Consider the following 11,184-nt stretch of genomic DNA (forward strand, 5'->3'; position numbering starts at 1 on the left):
TGTGGATGATTACATTATCAATAATAGTAAAAAAATTAGGAGCAATCTAAATGATCAACAGTAGTAAATTTGATAAATAAATTATGACATATGCACATAATGGAACACCCTTCAGTCATTATGACTAGGTAAATCTATATTTACTTTAAAATATCTGTGAGACAAGCAATTTCTAAAAGAGTATGTATAGTATAAATATCTTTTTTACATGTCTATACTTATATAATGTACAAATATATGTTTGTGTATACTTATATAATTTGTATAATTGTATATACTTACATCATTTGTATATATTTATATAATGTACAAATGTATAAATCTATGTATTATACATACACATAGGAAGAAAAGCCTATAAGCATTTATTCCCAAATATCAGTTTTTATCTCCTAGTGGTAAGATTAAATCTGATTTCTTTAACACTTTCTTATTTTCCGAATTTATCTACAATGAGCAAATATTACATTTGAGCAAATATTATGGAGAACATTCTTTCATTACATATTTCACAACATTTAGGTTGGTAGCACTGTATAATTCAGAGAACCACAAAATAAAATGTTTACTATTTTCTGAGGAAGATAATTTTTCTGATCCAATTTCATAATATCATAAAGCAATATCCTTTTGAGTGACTTATGTCAAACTATTATAAAAAGGATCATATTTATAAAAGTATTCAAGAGCCTCATCAGTTTTACCAAGGGCCTCTCTTCATCCTTTGATATTCAATGATATTCAAACTCAGTGGCTGGAGTTTCCACTGAAGCACTTATGAAATTCTCATGTTTTCAAACTTCCCTTATTCAATTATTAACAGAAATAACCCTGCCAAATCCTCACTGGTAAATGGTTTTGTCTGTGACTTGGGCAGTTCTCCAACATTTTATCAACTTCATAACATCTTACCTCATTTGCAAATTTTGCAATTTCACTTTGTGATAGACATCAGATAATTAGAGTGAGATACGGACTCAACATTCAAAGATATGTTCTCATATTTGAGGTTGCCATCTCGGGACCTTACGGATTGAGATCACAGATAATCAGTTAACAGGCCCCGGCATTTTCCACAGCGATAAAGCTTTAAATCTAACCCTACCCTTCCAAAGTAAACATTTTCTGCTTTCAAGAATGTACAAATGAATCGAGGGGAAGGAAAGCAAATACTGATGAATATAGAAAAGAAAATACAAGACAATATATAATTAAATATCACATGATGGTTCACAAAGGAATTCATTCCATTATTGAAAAATTAGATTCAGAAGTTTCTTTGTTACATTAAGCTAAAATTTGCCTATCCATAATTTTTTTTCTGTTGGGTCTAATTATGAACATGCAATCATACATTTATTTCAGATCCATCCTTGATGAAGGTCTTTCTAACATTCGAAAATAGTGTCATGTCTCTCAATTATTTTTTTTTCTCAAGTAGTGTCAACTGTTCACTATTTGGGAGTGGTTTTCAGAATTCTTTTGTTCTGCCTGCTCCCTTCTGGATCCTCTCTAGTTTATTGATGAATTCCCCTTTTAAATTTTGGTGCCTAAAATGGAATATAATATTTCTAGAATGAGTTGACAGCTATAGATTGGATGACACCAGGGAGACTCTGTTGTTGTTGAAATTGTATTTGGATTCTTAGGGGGCACTCTGCAAGTCTGCTTCACGTTATAGCTGTAATTCCTTCAATAAATACCTATCAAGCACTTACTATGTGCCAGACACTTATTCTGAGCACTGGAGATACAGCAGCAAACCATACAGAAAAAAACCCTTGTCCATTAGCATGCTAATGGATTTAAGTGGTAATGGAAGTCCCCAGATCTTTCCAGTCTCCTGTACACTTGGATTTGTCACAAAGTTGCAATTCACTGAATTTCATACAGAAATAATAGTTTGTTTATATCCAATTAATTGATCTGACCCTCCCCCCCATGCCCTTATGAGTTCTCTAGCTTACTTAGGGGCAAAGGAAAGGACAAATTAGTTTTAGTCCACCCTAATATGTTTAATCTGATTCAAATATTTAGCAGTCTCTTTGAATAAAATTCTCTGTCTTTGAGACTTCTGACTTTTCTTCTAAGATGGTTTCTGGAAATATGGGACATGTATAGAATCAATACCCAAAGCACTAATATTTAACAACCAGTATCAATTAGAAGAGACTTTGGCCATAAATAACCAGTATGGCCAGACGAGTGTATACCAGGTAAATATCAGTCAGTGGTAGGAATGCAGCTTAAATGACCTCATGAGGGGAGAGGGGGTCCTCAGATGGACTCATTGTCCTCTGGGTCCTCCCTGATTTCCATGGTAAAGTAGCTCCTCTAAATTGGTCCTATGTGGCTGCATTCAGATTTCTGGCTCCTACCAGTGGAGCACTTGATCCTGGACATTTGCCTCCAATTTTGATATTGCTCTTGGCTATGTTATTCCAATCTACACTGAGAAACTCTGTATCCTCCCTCCTTCATACTTCACACAAAGGCTGTGAAGAACAAGCAGCTTACTATACCTGCCTTCTTGCAATCCTTTTAAGACTGGAATGGACATGGACCTAAGCTGAGGGCTGGAGTTCTCCAGCGGGTCCACATTTTACCTGATGCTGGACCGCTCATTTCAGGGTCCTCAGACCTTCTCAGGCATATTTGATTGTTTCTAAGTCCTCTCTCCCCTTCACTGCCACTGAAGTTCAACCCTGGAAGAAGTGTGTGAACAAGGATGAGAACATGGAATATAACCCCTCAATCAACCGATATCTCCTTTCAGAATCCCTCAAGACTTCCTGGCTAGAAGGGTCCAGTTTGGGGCTTTTTACTTCCTCTTTAACTTTTCCTTTTCCTCCCTAGGTCAGCAAGCTCATTGACCTCCCTCCATAGGTGAAAGAGTTGCCATCTTTTCATTGTGGAATAAACTCCATGATCTGAATCTTTCAGGCATGCTTCCTGATATAAAGAAGATAAAGTGATTTAGAAAAATCCTCATTTTCTTAATGCCTGTTTTTCACGACTATATTCTTTCTAACACTCAGCATTGACAGTTAAACCTGATTAATGGCCAATTTGTCCTCGGGTACTACCATACTTTCTTTCCTTGGGTTGATAAACCTCAAGACTTGGCCCTGAAGGCTGAAGGCTACAAGGAATATGATTTAAGAATGAAATAAAAAAGCACTGCTTTTACATTTGGAAACATATTTATAATTTTCACCTAAAGAGAGGACTTTAATTTGTCTTACAGAAGCTATTTCAGTCCCATCTCAGAGCTATAAAAATAAATAAATCTAAACTTTGTGGAATAATTTGAGAAAACAAAGCAAATTTCCATAAAGAAATGTATAAAATTGAGAAAGTCATCTGTATTACTGTGCTAAAACAATCAATTATTGACCAGTTTATCTGAACAGCAGAAGATAAAACTAAGAGATTATTATTTGTGTTTATAAAACAAATAGCAGTTTAATTAAATTGCCCAACAAAGTTATTCTAACATACAAGAATTAATGTGACTAATGTTCATAAAACAGATTTGAGACCTGCCTACATTATCCAGGCCGCTGTTTCAAATCTCCCTGGGCCTCTGAAGGCCAAATTACACAGTGGCCATGTTTCACACTGTCTATTCAGGCCTGTCAGAAATTCCTGTATCATCAGTTCTTAAAAATGAGAACTCTTCATCCTGAAAGATAAGTTGTTTATTAGTGTTTCACAACATGCCCGGGACAGTGTCCTTTGCTCTTGGAACCAAATGAAGAGCTTTCTGACAAGGCTGTGACATTGTGGCAAGTGTCCCCTAAGATCCCTGTGTACTTTCTGGTGACCTGTGGAGGAGGCAGCAAGCACAGAAGCCCGGCTGCTTGTTTTCGTCACACCTGTGTACAACACAGTCTAGCCACTTGGAGTATATTCTCCGGGACACAAATAGTTCCTTGGTCCCTTGTGGCATTTAAACATGAATTTGATGCTAGTGAGCCAACAATTCCTCATCAAATGCAACCATAGAGACGAAATCAGAAGCCAAGGTTTCTAAAATATACCTAAAGAAAACAAATTTTGTGAAAAGAGAATATCTTGGGCCTCCCTGACTTCCCCAGGCAGATGAATTAGGATGTTCTTGACATCAGCAGATAAAGTGGTCTGACTTCTCTTTCTTCTTAGCTGTTATACTTAAGTGTGCCGTGGAGCATCTTACTCATTATACGTTATTTTGCTGTTGTTTCATACGTGAGTGTGAATGCTTTGTATAACGATGCTTGTGGTTGCAGGTAACACCAACAACTGGAACTGACTTGAATGGGAAAGAAAATTTATTGGTTCACAGAATGGATCATTCCCATTGTAGCACGGATTTCAAGACAGCTCTGATCCAGGGGTATCCGGTGTCAATAGGGCTCTTCCAGGTTGGTGGTACTGTTAGTAATATAATTACAATTGTTATGATCTCTGGTTTACAGATTAGAAAAGCTAAGAACCAAGGAGTACAAGTGAATTATCCAAGGTCAAATGGCAAATAAGTAACAGATCCAAGATTCAAGCCTACATCTTGAGACTCCAAACCAATGCTGCTGTTGAGCAAAGGCTTTTGATTCAGTTTTGTTTAGGTTAATAACAGAATTATATTGTGCTCACTGAGTAATCCAGGAAAATAAATCTGCTTCCATTTATCGTTTCACTCAATAAATATTTACTGGGAGCTTTACTGTGGACCAAGCGCTCTATTTGTCGTCTCTTGCTACGTAACAAATAACCCCCAAATGTATTGTCTTAAAGCAATAATAGTGACTTATTATCTCTCATGGTTTCTGTGGGCCCAGAATTCAACAGGACACTGTGGTAAAGGCTTGTCTACACGACGTGATATTTGAAGTGTCAGCTGAAAGATTTAAAGGCTAGTAGTTAGAAGATACCTTTTCAAAATGGCTTGGTCATTTGGCTAACAATTTGCTGCTAGCAATTTGGTTCCTGTCTGTGTACTCCATAGAGCTGCTTGAATGGCCTCATGACATGGCAGCTGGCTTCCCCCAGAATGAAAAATCCAAAAGAGTAAGTTGGAAGATGCAGTGCCTTTTATTACCTAACCTGGAAGGTCATACACCACCACTTCCACCATATTCTGTTGGTCACACTGAGCACAGCCCTGATTCAGTGTGAGAAAGGGATAAAAGAAAGGCTTGAATACCAAGAAGTGAGAATCATTGGGATCCATCTTAGCTACTGCAGGTGCTCTTCCTCTGTGGATACCTTAGGAAAACCCTTGCCTTTATAGAGCCTGTATACTAGTGGAGAGGCTGTGGGGGATCAGATGATTAAAAAAAAAAAAAAAGACTGGTAAATATATAGTTCGCCAGGTGGTAATATGTGCCACAGAGAAAAATAAACTTGGGAAAGTCTAGGGTCGCAGCCAGCCCATAAGTCACCCTTGTACAGAGCAGGAAAAGGTGTGCTCCTCTGATCCAATAAATAAGAAAAATCTTCCTCCATTTCCAGGCTGGTCCTGGGAAGGTGTTATAGCCCGGAAAGCCTTGCAATTTCAAATATATGGTCAGAGAGAAGTCCTTACTTTCCCTGAGCAAAAACTTGAAGGAAGTTTGAGAGCAAGTCACATTGACATCCAGGGAAAAGAGCTTTTTAGACCCCTGGAGCAGAAGAGGCTAAGGCCCTGAGAAAAAGGAAAGGTGACCCTAAGAGGCTATCCTCATTCAGATACCTCCGCCTCTTTTCAGATATTTATAAATTTCAATGACTCTCAGGAGTGGAACTGATCGATATCCATTTATTTCATTTCTTCTACTTTTTGAACCTAAGTCCAATTCGCTCAAAGTTAAGCCTGGAACAACATCTTCAAACTCTCTGTGTGTCTGGTCTGATACCTAGTAGTTTCTCAGAAATAACTCTTATTGATGATAGTTTTATATTTTCCATAGATAAGCAGTAAAGTGCACATTTTATTTTATTTGTGGATATTCAGTATTGAAGTGGAGCAAACAAGAAATTTCCAAACCATACCAAGGTTTCAATTCTCTATTCTCCGAGTCCACTGTATCACCCTTGGTGTTGGGGCACAGCCATAGGGTTATAATAGAGACCTAGCGAACTAGTACAATTAGAACTATACTTCCATAACAATGCAGATCAATTCTGTTTGCTAATTATACTATTTGGTGAGAATTATTCCCGCATTTGTAAGAATCAAATGAAACAATGTGTATAAACATGCTTTGCACGCTATAAAACATTCCAGAAGCATTCCAGGATTACTATTGCTGCCGTTCATAAGAGGGGCTAACAGAACATCACAACTCTTCTGAGAAAGACTAGATGGTGTTACTGTAAAAGAGCATTGGACTGGGAACCCTGGCTGGTGTCCTGCTTTGGTGATAATTAGCTGTGTTTCAAATAATTCAAAATACCTCTCAGTGACTCAGTTTCTTTTAAGTAAAATGAGACCTCCTGTACCCACTCCTCAGCCTTTAGGTTTTGTTTTGTTTTGTTTCTCTCACTGAATATAGTATCTCCTCGATATTGGCCAAGCTTAACAGTGTTTACAATGGCAGTAGTCGTTGTCATGATTTTCTGAACGGGCTGCCCATAGCCCCTGCCCACAGACGGGCTCAGGTTCCAGTCTTCTACTAGTTGGGGGCGCTGGAAGAACTCTCAAAACCCTTCTAGTTCTACAGTTATGCAAATTTATATTCTTGGGGGTGATTACAAACCGAAGTGTGTGTTTAGCATAAAATCTGTTCTTTAAAGATCCCACAAATGGCTGAAATGTTTGCTTTGTGAAGAGCAGGGTCCAAAGTTCTGTTCAAGCACATCTTCCCTGAGAATTCTCCTTGGGGTCTGGCATCCCTCTCTTCCGCATGCTGAAGCGATTTGTTAGCCACACCCTTCTTGGAACTAAAATCAGTAAACAAACCAGCTGTCTTTCAAGTAAGAGTAGTTAAACTGAATTTTTGGTGAACCACTCTGAGCTTTCCTGGAGCACGTTGGTCACTGGCACCATGTTACATTGTTCTCTTTCGATTGCTCCCTGTGTAGGTGGCGGATGACAGACTGGCTGGATTGATCCAAGCAATAACCAAGCACTGGTCCACATGAATTGTGACAGACTATACATTTAATGTCATCGTTGACTGAAAGGCACGGTTTCTTGAGATGAAACATCACTGCGCACAGGGCGGAAGGAGGTGCAGGGGGAAGGGGGCATTAGCTCTGAGCTCTAGGTCTCCTAGCAACTGACCTGCATTTACATGTCCTTCCAGCGCAGTTTAAACATCAAGACCAGCTTGTATTTCCATCCCTCACCCTTCACAAAATCAACTCGAGGGAATAATTTACCATAATTTTGTCTCAGCAGAGCATTAACCTCACGACTGTACTCCAAGCAGCATTTGCGCCTTCTTTTCACTTCCGACAAATTTATAAAGCAGAAGGTGTAGTCAGGGAAGAAAATTGCCCATCCCTTTCAGGTGTTAAAGACATCAGACTGTTCAGAATTATCTTTTTCTAATATTCTGGAACGTTCTTTAAGACCAACAGCTCTCAGAGCCAGTCAGCTGTTTACCAATTGCAAAGATTCGTCAACTTTATATTTGTGGAGATACCTGAGCTGTGAATGCCCACAAAATGCTTGAAAACCCTTTATACTGGAGCGCAGCTGAGCACCACACATAATCTCTGGCTTCTTGCAGAGAAAATTTTGCATGATGAGTCATGCAAACAAAGCTTCACTTAGGGCTGGGGGAGGGTGTGGAGAGGAAGGAGAAGCATATTTACAGGACAACCACAGGGATATAATCTGCATAAAGAAAAACAACATTTTTGCTTTTTCAAGAACTTGTTCACTTGTCAAGTAGAATCCCAGAATTATCAACTGGAAAACAGTTTTAACTTAAGTGTATCAAACCTACTTGTTCAAGAAAGAAAGTGCTGAGCCCAGATAGTTTATGTGACTTGGTCAAGATGACATAGTGGCAAAGTAGAGACAGCAGCCTGGTGTCTCAGCTTCACACTTTAGTTTTTGAACTACATTGTTCTGCCTCCTGCCAGGTCTTGTTCTATATCTCCTCTCCATAAATTGACTTATCAGTGTGAAGAAAATATAAGCAGTCACATTGGTGTCCATGAGAAAGGTATCTTAATCTCTTTAAAGTGGATCAATTTATGAAAACTTTACAAATTTATAATATAAGCAGTGATCAGTTATTTGATATATATGATGTTTTTGATGTGACCACTATATACGTGGGGGATTCAAAAGCTGACACCGAATTTATCTTTAGGCAAATATTTTAAGGGTGCTGTTTTAGAAAGGAATCAATACACACAGCTTCAAACAACAAAGCACATTTTAAAGCCACAAACATTTTTCTGGAGAGAGAATCAACATTAAAACCATGGGGCTAATCCTCTTTGATGAGCTGTCATTAGCACATCAGGCCACTTGATGGCAGTGTTCCTCGGTAAATGAACCTGTAAAACCAGCGGCAGTATCCCAGGGAAAAAACAATCTGAGCCAATGCAGATAAAACGTGATCCAGATGAAATCACAAATATGGATGAAAAATCGGGGGGTTTTATCCACATAAACCATCTTTTTAAAGTTGTATTTCCCTACAATGAATTTATCTGTTCAGAATTTGCCATGGGTTTATGTTATAGAAAGAATTTCAAGACATGAGTGGCTAACAAATACATAAATATAAACATTGTTTGGAGAGGGAGGCGTTATCCGTTTATTGCTTGTTTTCACGCAATGGTATTAAGAGCACCTAAAATAATAAACTAAATATGTTTTGTACCGTGTGTCTTCAGGTCCTTTCCAGAATGTTATTGTCTTCTGAGTCTCTGTCTTTGGGTGTGGGAAAGTAAGATGAACTTGCTTCTCATGCTCACAATTTTCCTCTTAGGCTGAAAATATTCTTTATAAGACCAGAGTGAGATTTCCTGAGTCTATTCTAAAAAGGCGTGAAGCCACAGATGGAGGTTAAAGCAGCAGCTACTGTCAGTCAAGGCCCCAGGCAAGGCTGTGAAATCAAAGATTTGTTCCCAGTTCCCAGCTCTGTTCCTTTCTAGTGTCTATATGCTGCCCCTTGATAGCTCCAGGGGGTAAAAGAGCTAAGCTCATCCTCTGGATCTTTCTTCTATTTCTTGATCCTTCCTAGGTGGATTTTGTATTTTAAACACAGGTTGTATGCTTTCAATAAACCTTAAAAGAATGAATGTCAGTCACCTGCAAGAGAATATTTTGGGACAGGCAAGCAATGCACACCTAACTCATACAGTTAATAACTTTGGCCAAAAGCTATCTGATGACTCTGATAGTCTGCCTGCTTGGCTGGCAGGCCTGCCACAATTCAACAACTACTGACAGTGTTATTATTATGTGTCTGACACTGTGACACACGTGGCAGAAAGATGAGTAGGATGCAGCCCCTTTCTCAGGAACTTACAGTCTAATCAAAGAAATTAGACAATACTGACGACATAACAAAGCAGAATAGAATATACTGTGAGAGAAAATCGAAGCACAGGAGGTGAGGGGCTGGGGCATTGTAGAAGGGAGAACTCACACCTTTTGGTGTAAGGAAAGCTAATCACTGAATACAATTCATCCTCTATTGTATTCCATTGGCAGCCTGTATTATGATAGTGGTTCTCAAACTTTAAGGGACTTCAGAATCATCTGGCGGCTGTTATATCACAAACTGCTGGGCCCCATCTCTTGAAGTTCCGATTAAATTTGGGTGAGAATTTGTTCAATGACCTGAGAATTTGTTCAATGCCAATGCTGCTGGTCTGGGGACCACACTTAAAAAAAATTGGTTTATGGGCTCTCCAGAATATTTGTCAGGTTAGAGAAAGTCATCTCATCCTAAGGATCATACTACAAAAATACCTCCTAAGTTTCTCTTCTTTAATTATTGTTTCTATATTTCAATGATCAAGAACATCAAATCATTTGTCTTAACCACATGCCTGTTAGGGGTAAAAAAACTATTTTCCTGTTGAAAACATGACATGCATAATGATGTCAAAATGAAATTTAAAATTTGTTTAATCTTCATCACAGAAACCATTGATTTAAAACTATGTTAAACAATCACAATCAGTTATTGGGAACTAGAATAACTTTGAATGTTGAAAGAAATATACGAAAACAACAAAGACACAGGAAAAAAATTAAATGATAATAAACAAGATGACTGATTATCCCATTTGGTAAATTTCATTTCTTTAAAAAAATCAAAACACACAAGTTATTATTAAGTGTTACAGTCTATATAGATCTATTTTTATATTTTGGCAAAGAAAGAAAAACAAATTACTAAAATAGATAGATAGATAGATAGATAGATAGATAGATAGATAGATAGATAGATAGATAGATCTGAGGTAATAATTAAATTGAATTAACAAGAAAAGCTAAAGGGCTGAAGTTCAGGACACAAATACTCCTTGGAGCTAATGTGAGATCAGGAAACTGTATCAATCCGACCATATGATCTTCAGTCTGGGCCATTATCAGTTACGGTGTGTCTCGACTTTTAGCAGCTACCACACATAAAATTTTTTACAAAATGTCAGGATTCATTATATGTTAAAGCTGGAAGGAGTCTTTGAGATCATTTGTGGCTTTATTTTACAGTTGAGGAAGGTGAAGTCGAAAGGTTTAAAAAAATGCCCAAAGCCACCCAGTGTCTTCATCCCATCCCCTCATCCCACCTAACTCCACAGTCAGTGAGTAAACACCCTTGCCTTCTCTCATTTCCCACACCATTCATGGGCAAAGGCCACACTGCAGCATTTGCTTACACCAGCTCTTGAGTCCCTCCCTATTGTTCCCCATCTGTTGGCTCTGTCTCTCCAACAATGATTGCAAATGCCTCAAAAACGGGAGCCGCTTCTTCATCCCTCTCCTGAATTCCCCTCGGATACATTAAGGGGCTGATTATTCCATTTATTAAAAAAAAAAAAAAAAAAAAAAAAGGAATCTCCGAATTACAAAAGCGCTCACAATAGGATCTGTATTCTATAGGCTCTTTCAGGTTGCAAGAGCAAGGGCGACCAATCGTGCTTTCCTCGTTAATGGGGCTGTGTCGTGAGGACAAACAGGACGCAGCCTCAGCACACTCAGCAGCTGCACACACTGCAGGGCCCCACCGGGAACTCCTCACC

This window comes from Rhinolophus ferrumequinum, chromosome 20 (assembly GCF_004115265.2).
Source record: "Rhinolophus ferrumequinum isolate MPI-CBG mRhiFer1 chromosome 20, mRhiFer1_v1.p, whole genome shotgun sequence".
Taxonomy (NCBI): Eukaryota; Metazoa; Chordata; class Mammalia; order Chiroptera; family Rhinolophidae; genus Rhinolophus; species Rhinolophus ferrumequinum.